The sequence below is a fragment of the Cervus elaphus genome, chromosome 18, assembly GCF_910594005.1.
Source record: "Cervus elaphus chromosome 18, mCerEla1.1, whole genome shotgun sequence".
Taxonomy (NCBI): Eukaryota; Metazoa; Chordata; class Mammalia; order Artiodactyla; family Cervidae; genus Cervus; species Cervus elaphus.
Window position 1 is genome coordinate 73,757,451 of NC_057832.1, and position 11,640 is coordinate 73,769,090.

The 11,640-nt window shown below is 41.7% G+C and overlaps 1 pseudogene; it reads right to left on the reverse strand.

Annotated features, from left to right (window-relative positions):
• Nucleotides 1-5,414: 5,414 nt before the first annotated feature.
• LOC122673741 lies at nt 5,415-5,950 on the reverse strand (annotated as a pseudogene).
• Nucleotides 5,951-11,640: the final 5,690 nt, after the last annotated feature.

Consider the following 11,640-nt stretch of genomic DNA (forward strand, 5'->3'; position numbering starts at 1 on the left):
CCTCAGGTAGAAGCGAGTGGGGAAGTTGTAAGGTGAGGTGAGTCAGATGAAGAAAAGGGAACTGGGGTGAAGGAATGATAAAGAATACCCCTGCAATCTTAGGGAGCCAATCTGACTTCCCAGAGAGTCGAGGGACCACGCCCATGGCTGACATTATGTCTTCTCTCTCTGTCCATGACAACATGAAAGGGAAAGAGACAGTGGAGACAGAGGGAGGGAATCTCTAGAATGGGGACTGTTTGGCCTGAACTTGCTTCGTCACTGTCTTTAAACCAGCTGGCAGTGGTGGAAATGAGAAATAACAAGATGGATTAACTTTAGTGGATTTAAATAGAAATGGAGCCCTCAGCCCATGAGGATTATTGCAGTGGGATGTCATCCCTCTCCGTGACCAGCAGCAGAACGCTGGGGCAACCTGGCAAGCCTGAGCAGCCAGCCTGATGCGGCGGTCCTCTGCGGAGCATCCTTAATCATCAGCCCTTACTGAGGGACTGCTTGTTTAAGGGTGGTGAAGAACAAGAGAGCCAGATCAGACAAGATGTCTCTTCCAATTTCCCTGAACATTTAATTTTAGGATTGTTATTAGACATGAATATGTCTAGAAAACGATCTCTTGCAAATAACTGGCACCAAGCTGGGATTATTAAAAAAGAGATTTAGGGGACTTCCCTGGTGGTCCAATGACCAGGTCCAAGATTCTGTGCTCCCAGTGTGGGAGGCCCGGGTTCAATCCTTGCTGGGAGAACTAGATCCCACATGCTGCAACTAAGTCTTGGTACAGACACATAAATAAATAAATAAAAATAAATACTAAAAACATTTTTAATCAATAAAAATGAGATTGGGGAAAGAACTGGGTACAGCTAAGGTCTCTATGAGAACCAGTTCTGGGCAACCAAACATAACTTTATAGAAGGCTCATTTATAATACAAATCTCCCTACCACGAATAATCTTATTTCTTTTTTAAATAAAGTTTTTTAGTGCCTTTTCACCTTAGTGTTTTTCAAATAATCTTAAAGGAATAAGTCAAACCACCTAAAAATCTACCACTCAGAGGCAACAATTGTTATCATTCCAACACATTTATTTCTAGTCTTCCTTCTGTTAATTTTTCTTTATGTAGTTGCTATCTGCCTGTCTAGATTAGTAGCACTTCTTTTTCTTTTTTGTTTGCAAGGATGGAAGATTTGCTAAAGTTACCTTAAGTGTTAATAAATAATGGAAGTTTATTGTAAAAAGTGCAGGTCTGCCATCATGAAATCCCAGAAAAAGAACAGACAGGTCCCATACATTGACGATGTATGGCAAAAACCATACATTGACATGAATCAGTCATGGATTTACATGTGTTCCCCATTCTGATCCCCTCTCCCACCTCCCTCCCCATCCTATCCCTCTGGGTCTTCCTTAGTGCACCAGTCCTGAGCACTTGTCTCATGCATCCAACCTGGGCTGGCGATCTGTTTCACACTTGAAAATATCTGAGCCACTAGGAAAGCTTATCCATTCCTCCAACAAGAGGTGGAGTTTATGATCATCCCTTTGAAAGTAGGATGACTGTTATGACTGCCTTGACCTTGAGCCTGGTAAAAGTGACACTCCTTAAAAAAAAAAAGTGACACTCCTTGACTTCCAGGTCTAGGTCATAAAAATACCATGTGCTTATAAAAAAGAAAACTATGTTCTTCAGGGGCTTCCCTGGGGGCTCAGATGGTAAAGAATTAGCCTGCAATGTGGGAGACCTGGGTTTGATCCCTGGTTTGGGAAGATCCCCTGGAAAAGGGAACAGCTACCCACTCCAGTATTCTGGCCTGGAGAATTTGATGGACAGAGGAGCCTGTCCGACTACAGTACATGGTGTCACAAAGAGTCGGACATGACTGAGTGACTTTCACTTTCATGTTCTTCAACCCTGTCCCAATGAAACCCAGTCACCATGCTGTGTGTGAGGAAGTCCATGGAGAGGTTCATAGCTATTGATGGGCCTGCACATGCCAGCCATGTGAATGAGCCATCTTGAAAAGGGATCCTCTATTCAATCCTCCACAAACTTCCTGAACAGGATCTTCTCATGGAACAGACACCAGTTGTCTCCACTAAGCTCTGCCCGCAAATTATAGATTTGTGAGCAAGGTTACCTTTTATTGCTGTTTTAAGGCACTACACAGAAGAACTGTACAAAAATCTTCACGATCCAGATAATCACAAAGGTGTGATCACTCACATTCACCTAGGAATGTGAAGTCAAGTGGGCCTTAGGAAGCATCACTATGAACAAAGCTAGTGGAGGTGATGGAATTCCAGTTGAGCTATTTCAAACCCTAAAAGATGATGCTGTGAAAGTGCTGCACTCAATATGCCAGCAAATTTGGAAAACTCAGCTGTGGCCACAGGACTGGAAAAGGTCAGTTTTCATTCCAATCTCAAAGAAAGGCAATGCCAAAGAATGCTCAAACTGCCACATAATTGCACTCATCTCACACGCTAGTAAAGTAATGCTCAAAATTCTCCAAGCCAGGCTTCAGAAATACATGAACCTAGAACTTCCAGATGTTCAAGCTGGTTTTAGAAAACACAGAGGAACCAGAGATCAAATTGCCAACATCTGCTGGACCATTGAAAAAGCAAAAGAGTTCCAGAAAACATCTATTTCTGCTTTATTGACTATGCTAAAGTCTTTGACTGTGTGGATCACAATAAACTGTGGAAAATTCTGAAAGAGATGGGAATACCAGACCACCTAACCTGACTTTTGAGAAATCTGTATGCAGGTCAGGAAGCAACAGTTAGAACTGGACATGGAACAACAGACTGGTTCCAAATAGGGAAAGGAGTACATCAAGGCTATATATTGTCACCCTGCTTATTTAACTTATATGCAGAGTACATCATGAGAAATGCTGGGCTGGATGAAACACAAGCTGGAATCAAGATTGCCGGGAGAAATATCAATAACCTCAGATATGCAGATGACACCACCCTTTTGGCAGAAAGTGAAAAACTAAAGAGCCTCTTGATGAAAGTGAAAGAGGAGAGTGAAAAAGTTGGCTTAAAGCTCAACATTCAGAAAACTAACATCATGGCATCCGGTCCCATCATTTCATGGCAAATAGATGGGGAAACAGTGGAAACAGTGGCTGGCTTTATTTTGGGGGACTCCAAAATCACCACAGATGGTGACTGCAGCCATGAAATTAAAAGACGCTTACTCCTTGGAAGAAAAGTTATGACCAACCAAGACAACATATTGAAAAGCAGAGACATTACTTTGCCAACAAAGGTCCGTCTAGTCAAGGATATAGTTTTTCCAGTGGCCATGTATGGATGTAAAAGTTGTACTATAAAGAAAACTGAGCACCAAAGAATTGATGCTTCTGAACTGTGGTGTTGGAGAAGACTCTTGAGAGTGTCTTGGACTGCAAGGAGATCCAACCAGTCCATCCTAAAGGAGATCAGTCCTGAGTGCTCATTGGAAGGACTGATGTTGAAGCTGAAACTCCAATACTTTGGCCACCTGATGCGAAGAGCATTAGACTCATTAGAAAAGGCCCTGATGCTGGGAAAGATTGAAGGTAGGAGGAGAAGGGAATGACACTTGATGAGATAGTTGGGTGGCATCACCAACTCAGTGATCATGAGTTTGAGTAAACTCCGGGAGTTGGTGATGGACAGGGAGACCTGGCGTGCTGTGGTCCATGGGGTCTCAAAGAGTTGGACACGACTGAGCGACTGAACTGAACTGAACTGAAGGCACTGCATTTGGGGATGGCTTATGAATATCACAAGAGAAAACTGGTACCCTGTTTCAGTCACCACCATGATGGAGATCCTACTCATCTTCACCTCTCTGTCTCCAAGTGCTTTTCTCTCCCCAAGCTTCAGGTTCAGCCTGTGCCAAGGAAAGCTCTGCATGGTTTCAGTGAATCACTGTCTCCCCTGCTGATCATCCTGTAAATAAACTGGCTTCCCTTGGTCAGGTTTCTACCCCTGGGCCAGCCGGAAAGGTCACTGACTAAAAGACCCATAGAAGGGAACTGTAGGAATGCCTGGCATTTTAAGGCCTATAATAGTTTTGTATTTGTTGTTTAGTCACTAAGTTGTGTCCAACTCTTTTGAGACCCCATAGACTCTAGCCTGCCAGGTTCCTCTGTCCATGGGATTCTCCAGGCAAGAATACTGGGAGGAGTGGCCATTCTCTTCTCCAGGTGATCTTCCAGACCCCTAGATTGAACCCATGTCTCTTGTGTTGGCAGGCAGATTCTTTACCATCTCTTCACCTGGGAAGCCAGATCACTTCATAGATACATCATAATCTACTGAATCATTACCTCATTCAGCATTTAAGCTATTCGTAGAAACTTTCTTTTCTTCCCCCCATCCCTCCTTCCCTCTGTTCTTCCTTCCTTTTTTCCTTCCTTCTTTCTTTGCTATTTTAAGTAATGACAAAACAAACATCTTTTGTTATAAAGCTTTGTTTCCCTAAGAAAAATATTTCCCTAAAAATGAAATTACACTGTCAGTGGATGAAATGTTTCAAGTGTCTTGAAGTGTACTGCTAAAAGATGTCCAGGATGTCCATATCACTTATCTTCTTAATGATGGATGTAATATAGTTTATATATGTATATATCACATCCTAACCAGCCATGAATTGTTAAATTGTTGAAAAATCATTGTTGTTTTGATGGTTTGAAAACGGTAAAGTCTTACTTCAATCTGCATCTCTTTCATTTATGAAGTTGAATATTTCTTCTTTTCTCCCAACTATTACTTTATTTATATTACTATGCTTAAGTTGGGCTTCCTTGGTGGCTCAGCTGGTAAAGAATCCACCTGCAATGCGGGAGACCCGGGTTTGATCCTTGGATTGGGAAGATCCCCTAGGGAAGGGAAAGGCTACCCATTCCAGTATTCTGGCCTGGAGAATTCCATGGACTATACAGTCCATGGGGTCGCAAAGAGTCAGACAGGACTGAGCAACTTTCACTTTCACTTTCATGCTTGAGTTACATAGAAAAGAATAACACTGAACCTTCCGCACTGGTCACAAATTCAGATCTCTTCTGTGAACTCAGCAAATCAAGTGAAATAACTGGATTTTTTTTAAGTTTTAAAATGAAGCCCAGAGAAATTTAAAAACCATACTCTTGACACATTTTCCTTTCAAAATGTACATAAAACACTTTTGCACTCTAATAGCCCAGATTTTTTTCCATGTAGCTGCAGGTAGACTATTCTGCCTCAAGATATAAATATAGGGGGAAAAAATAACAACATCTGTATAATAGTCTCTCTACACACTGTTGTTGGATGGAAAACAGAAAATTTTTAAAAAGAGAAAAGGTTCCATCATAGATTTTCATAACCTCTCATTCCATAGTTCATGAATCTGACTCTGATGCTAAGGTGACCATGTATGTAAGTAGAGTTTTGTTTCCAGAGAAGGAGACCTGGGAAAAGATGGATTTATCTCTTTTTCTTCAAGAGTTATCAGATGGTTCATGCTCCTCCTCAAAGCCATCACTTTCTCAAACTAGAGCACTTTTCAGGGTCACATGGCCTTCCTTATAAAATTGGCTGTCTTCAATGGCAAACTCATAAATCCATCCCAGTTTGCTATTGCAGTTTTAGCAGCTCACATTTTGAACCAAGTGATGACTAGAGAGCATGACCCAGTCTTGAAATTCACAGGTTAACTACCTTGTTATAAAGAAATGCTCTAAAAAAAAAAAATTTAAAAAAAAAAAAGAAATGCTCTGCATCACAGTACTGTAAAGTAATTATCCTCCAAGTAAAATAAATAAATAAATATTTTTAAAAAAAGAAATGTTCTGCTAGTGGTGCCTGTGAATTGCATGGGTATGAATTCTGAGCAGTTGGTCAGGATTGTATCAGTTTGCACAGGAAAACAGACGGGTACCACTGATATCAAGGAAAATCCTGCCCATTTTTATAGTTGAAGCTCTACCCTACGTGGCTGTGAGATCATTACTGCCAATGACTCTTCTCTCCCCAACTGGGATAAAGCCTTGAGCATTTTTTCAAATGTGTCTGTACCATTTCTATTTTCTTTTTCGTGATTTGTCAGTATATACATGAAAGTTCTTCGTGGCTTAGAAATGTCAATATAGGAGGAAGTTTCATTGTAAAGAATCTGCCTGCAATATGGGAGACCTTGGTTTGATCGCTGAGTCAGGAAGATCCTCTGGATAAAGGGAATGGCTACCCACTCCAGTATTCTTGCCTGGAGAATCCCAAGGACAGAGGAGTCTGGTGGGCTACAGTCCATAGAGTCTCAAAGAATCTTCCCCACACCCTACTGTAGGTTACTCTGTATTTCCCCAGAGGATTCTTCGAAGGCATTTTTCTATGATTAGCATTAACAACCAAATCACTAACTACTCCTTTTAAACCTGAAAAAATGCCATTATTTCTCTAAATCTTAATGATTTTTTAAGGCTCTGTGCTCTCCACTCATGTGATGGTTAATTTTATGTGTCAACTTGACTGGGCTAAGGAATGCCCTGATAGCTGGTAAAATATTATTTCTGGAAGAAATTAGCATTTGAATCAGTAGACTGTGTAAAGAAGAGATTAGCATTTGAATCAGTAGACTGTGTAAAGAAGATTGCCCTCACCAAGGCAGGTGGGTGTCACCAAATCCGTTGAGGAACTGAATAAGACAAGAAGCTGGAGGAAGGGGGAAATCACTTTCTTTCCTTGGGCTGGGACAGCCATCTCTTCCCTCCCTTAGATGTCCAGGGCTCCTGGCTCTGTAGCCTTTGGATTCAGACTGAATTACCCTACCAGCTTCCCTGGTTCTCAGTCTGTAGACAGCAGATCAGACTGTGACATTTCTCAACCTGCTTATTCACATGAGCAAATTTCCATAACACACCTCCTCTTACATGTGCATACGTACATGCTAAGTTACTTCAGTTGTGTCTGACTCTTTGCGACCCCATGGACTGTAGCCTGCCAGGCTCCTCTGTCCATGGGATTCTCCAGGCAAGAATACTGGAGTGGGTTGCCATTTCCTTCTCCAGGGGATCTTCCTGACCCAGGGATCGAACCCACACCTCCTGTATTGGCAGACGGGTTCTTTGCCACTAGCACCAAAGAAGCCCCTCCTCTTATATATATCTCTATATATCCTACTGGTTTTGCCACTAGCACCAAAGAAGCCCCTCCTCTTATATATATCTCTATATATCCTACTGGTTTTGTTCCTCCAGCAAACCCTGACTAGTACAACCCAGTACCACCCTTATATCAACTCCCTACAGGCCCAAAACATAAGACTGTAAGGTCAAACTGCAAAGCAAAATCTTGGTAGAAAATTTGGTTACATTATCAAAGGTTGGTATTTTTGAATGACAATATACCTTCTAGAAAGAGAGTGTCCCTGAAGTCAAGATTATTTAATATTTAAGGAAACCTGATTTTTCATTTTAAAAAATGGCGAAAAGCCAGGCAGTGGAGCGATAAGGAAGCAAGGTGAACACCCGCTATGCCATTTCCCACCCATCCAGCAGATCACAACTGGGAACATCAACACCATCAGGTGGGGCAGGTGTTTCCAGGGACCTCAGTTATGACTGAAAGTACCCGTGACTTCACAGTCACAATTCATAATAATCCACCATGTCTTCTGTGTGAATCCCAGTGACAGATATAAATCCTACCACAGTCATGATGCACTCCAGGGGATCTGAGGGTGACAGTTGGTTCTAGAGCCTGGGGGAACCTGACATACTGGACATCTGTCGCAAAGAGAATAAGTGACTACACAGGGAAAGCCAGCTTGAAGGGAGCCCCCTGTTCATAGTTTTCAGAGACATATGTTGACTGGCATTTACTGCTCATTAGCCCAGATATCTCTGAGAGATTCTGCCTAAACTACTGTAAATCTCTTATTCAAGCAGCTTGAATAAGATGGCCATGTATATTCATGGGGAGAAAGAATAAGCTGGTGTGTTTTCCTGAAAGGAGAGATCAGCAAAAGGTCAGCCCCATGTCCACTAGAGCACAGGTAACGAGCATGCCTCACACACATACCCCTTCCTGAGCCCTTGGCAGACATCAGTAATCAATGATTGTAGATGATCACTGCCAAGACAGGTCTCCGAATCTATTTCAGGGCAGGGAGCCACTACCTGTCCTTCAGCTTTAATTCTCCTACAGAAACTTGGCCATCTCTGGCCTAGTTTCTCCAATTCACTGGGGACAGCATACTAAGTATTTTTAGCTATATTTCCTGCTTTTCTGCCAGGAGCCTCAGATTCCAGCTCCCCTTTCTCAAGGCACCCTTTATGCCCTTCACTCTTTGTGACTCTCCATGGTCACAACTTACCCACAAGGCACTGGCAGAGCTGGGGAAGACATTCAGTGTATTTAACAACTGGTTCAGCTCAGGTGCACATCAACCAGAATGGCCCCCTGCCCACAAACAACCAGGAAGACAGCCCTGCCGTGGTGCCAGTTACCGTGGAGAAGCATGGCAGGCAGCCAGAGCGCTGGTATTTTCAGGCAGCATTTAAAAGAGATGCTGACTTGTACACTCAATAAAAACAGAACTGTCTGGAAATTCCAAGTGACTTGAATTACTGTGACTGCCCTCTCCAGATTTATGGCCTTCATGCTGATGGGCCTAGTATATTCCTTGTCCTTCTGAAGGGTATGCGTGACATCGTCCTTTCTGGGATCTTTAGCATTACTGGGTTATCACCCCCACACACATACCCCAATCCTCTAGAATTCTCCACAGCTAAGGGTTTTTCTCTTTGGCCCATTTTTCATACTGAAACATACCCAGAAAATGAGCTGTTATTTGGAAGTTTATGCACTTCCCTCTCAGCACTATGGTACAAAAGCACTGTCCTTTATTGATGGAAAGAAACAGCAATAAAAGAAAAACCTCCATTGAGTAAGTGAACGATTATATCTTCTTTGAATGAAATGTGTCTTATAACTATTTCCCAAAGGATTCCTTGAATCCTTTGCTGCACTTAGGTCCCTGGTTTGTTTGTTAAAACACTGATTCCAGGCCACAACCCTAGACCTACTGAATGGGAACCTACAGACAGGAGGGCCTGCATGTTACCTGTTTAACTAAAGTTTGCAAACCTGGGGCTTAGAGACTTTTAGTCATTCTGCCTAAAGACTTAGCCTTCTCTTGAACTGATTTCTTAACAATAAAGTCTTGAAAATTCAGAACATTAGCCTTTCTTTGTCACCATCACAGTAGAAGTTAATCGCAGATAAGACAAGGTATCAGACATAGAAACAAACTCTAGCCTGTGTGTCACTGAACACAAGGCCAATTGCTGGTTGTGGCCTTGGAGGGCAAATTAACCATTTGTTTTTGTGTCATGAAGTTTAGTCAATATGGATTATTCTTATGGACAGAGGGGAAAGCAAGGATAGGTTATACAGAAGAAGAGATAATCCAGAATATTTTATACCCAGCTCTGAAAGTTCCTCAGAACCACAGTGTGTCTTAAGCAATTTGGTCTCACTTGGTCCCTGGCCTTGGAACCTCTTCAGAGTCCTTTACACACTCCACAGACAAGAAGAGGCCCTGGTGTCATGGATTAACCAGTTCTGGTCAACTCTGGATTTCCTCTGTTAACAGTGAGTATATGTGTCCCTGTATCTACTAGAAGTAGAATGCTTTCTTTTTAGGTATCAGGATTAAAATGCCAGGGCCTCCTCTGGTGGCTCAGACAGTAAGAATCTGCCTATAACTCAAGAGACCTGGATTTGATCCCTGGGTTGGGTAGATCCCCTGGAGGAGGGTATGGCAATCCACTCTAGTCTTCTTGCCTAGAGGATCCGATGGACAGAGGAGGCTGGTGGGCTGCAGTCCATGGGGTCACACAGAGTCTGACATGACTGAAGCGACTTAGCACAACACAGAATTAAAAGGCCAGTCCCCAGATGGTCTTCAGTTGACATCAAAAGTATAACCCAGATTAAAATATGTGTCCTGTGGTTTTATTTTGGGAAATAAGCTAGTAACCTTAGAAGACCTCGGACTTTGGGCTCAGAAAAACTGAGTTCAAATTTAGACTTTGCTGGTTAACAACTCAGGACCTTGATCAAGTGACTTGTCTTCTGAATTTCAGATTTTTCCCATTTTAAATTGGCATAATACTTCCAACTTCACAGAGTTACTAAGGAGATTTAATGCAGTAATGGATATGAAAGCACCAAATGCAGTTCCTGGCACACAGTATACACCCAGTAAATGTTAATATCCTTCCACTTAAGAAGCTGGGTAAATTTCCAAAGCTTAGATTATCTCTGCTAGCCAAAGGAAGTTAATCATTGACTGACAAAACCAGGTCACAAAAGATCTAGGAAATAATAGCAAGGTTGTCCTTCAGCTCAGTGTTTCTAAGCAGATTTTGGAATCTTATGGACGACTACCTTTTTTGGATGTTAAATACACCAGTTTAACTCCCAAAGATAGGAAGAACATTATCTCAGAGGAAAGAACATTGGCAACAATACGCACATTCACACATTGACTTCAAATGCGCACACACCACATTTATCCTTTTTTTCTCATTGATGGAAAGACCCAATTGGAATTGGTTCTTGGGGAACCCACTGTTCTAGAAGCAACACAGAATCTGTCTTCTCAGGTCACAGAACTCCATTAATCAGCATCTCCCTCCAGAAACCTTCCTTGGGACCCAGCAACAGAGATGCCACAAATCCCTGGCAAGCCTATATCAGCGTATGACCCGCCGTGTGGTCAAGCTTCCCCATGGAACCGGCACGGCCACAGCCACTAATTGCAACAGCCTTTGCCAAATTCCTCAGGACATGAGTAGAAAAAGGTACTCTTTCCATTTCACATATGAAAAAAATCAAGCAAACACAAAACTATAAATAAAAGATTAAATAATTTTTCTAATTCACATTGATTCAGTGGTGAAAACAGGATGCAAAATCATATTTTAAAGCTGGAACTGATATACAAAGATCTGAGAGCAACACAGCAGTCACCTCACCTCTATTCTGCAGGCACACAAATAGAATCAGTAGGGCAACTGACTGCCAGCGCCAGTCTGGACAGCAAAAATGACACTAATGCTTTTTTTATTTCCAAGATTATGTGTACTCTATAAGCCAGTTATTTAAAGAAAAGTTTAAATGTGTTTTTTTTTTTAAGATATAAACATGAATATTTCTTTAGAGAATATAGCAAATGTTTAAAATCTGATAAATCTCAAATATCACAAATCTAAAAAAAAATTTGAGTGTCAAATGTTTTTTTTTCAATTAAATGTTTGACATACGTCTATACTCTTTTTTTTTTTTTAATTTGAGGGATTTGTGCATTATTGATGTCAGAAATGTTGCATTTAAATTAAGGAGTTTCAGGATTCACTGAGCAGTAAAGTGGGAGGAAGAGAGTAAATCATCTACAGAGAAAGAAAACAGGCCCAGAGAGGCAAAGGGATTTGACCTACAGAAGTCAGACTCTGGTCCTCATTCTGCTAAAGGCTCACTGTGAGGCGGCAGCAAGTTTCTCAGCTTTTCTATCTCAGTCTAATGTCTCTAACACTGTGCTTCATATTCTAAAGGCTGTGGTCACCAACATGTTTGCCCAAACACAAAGTAAAAT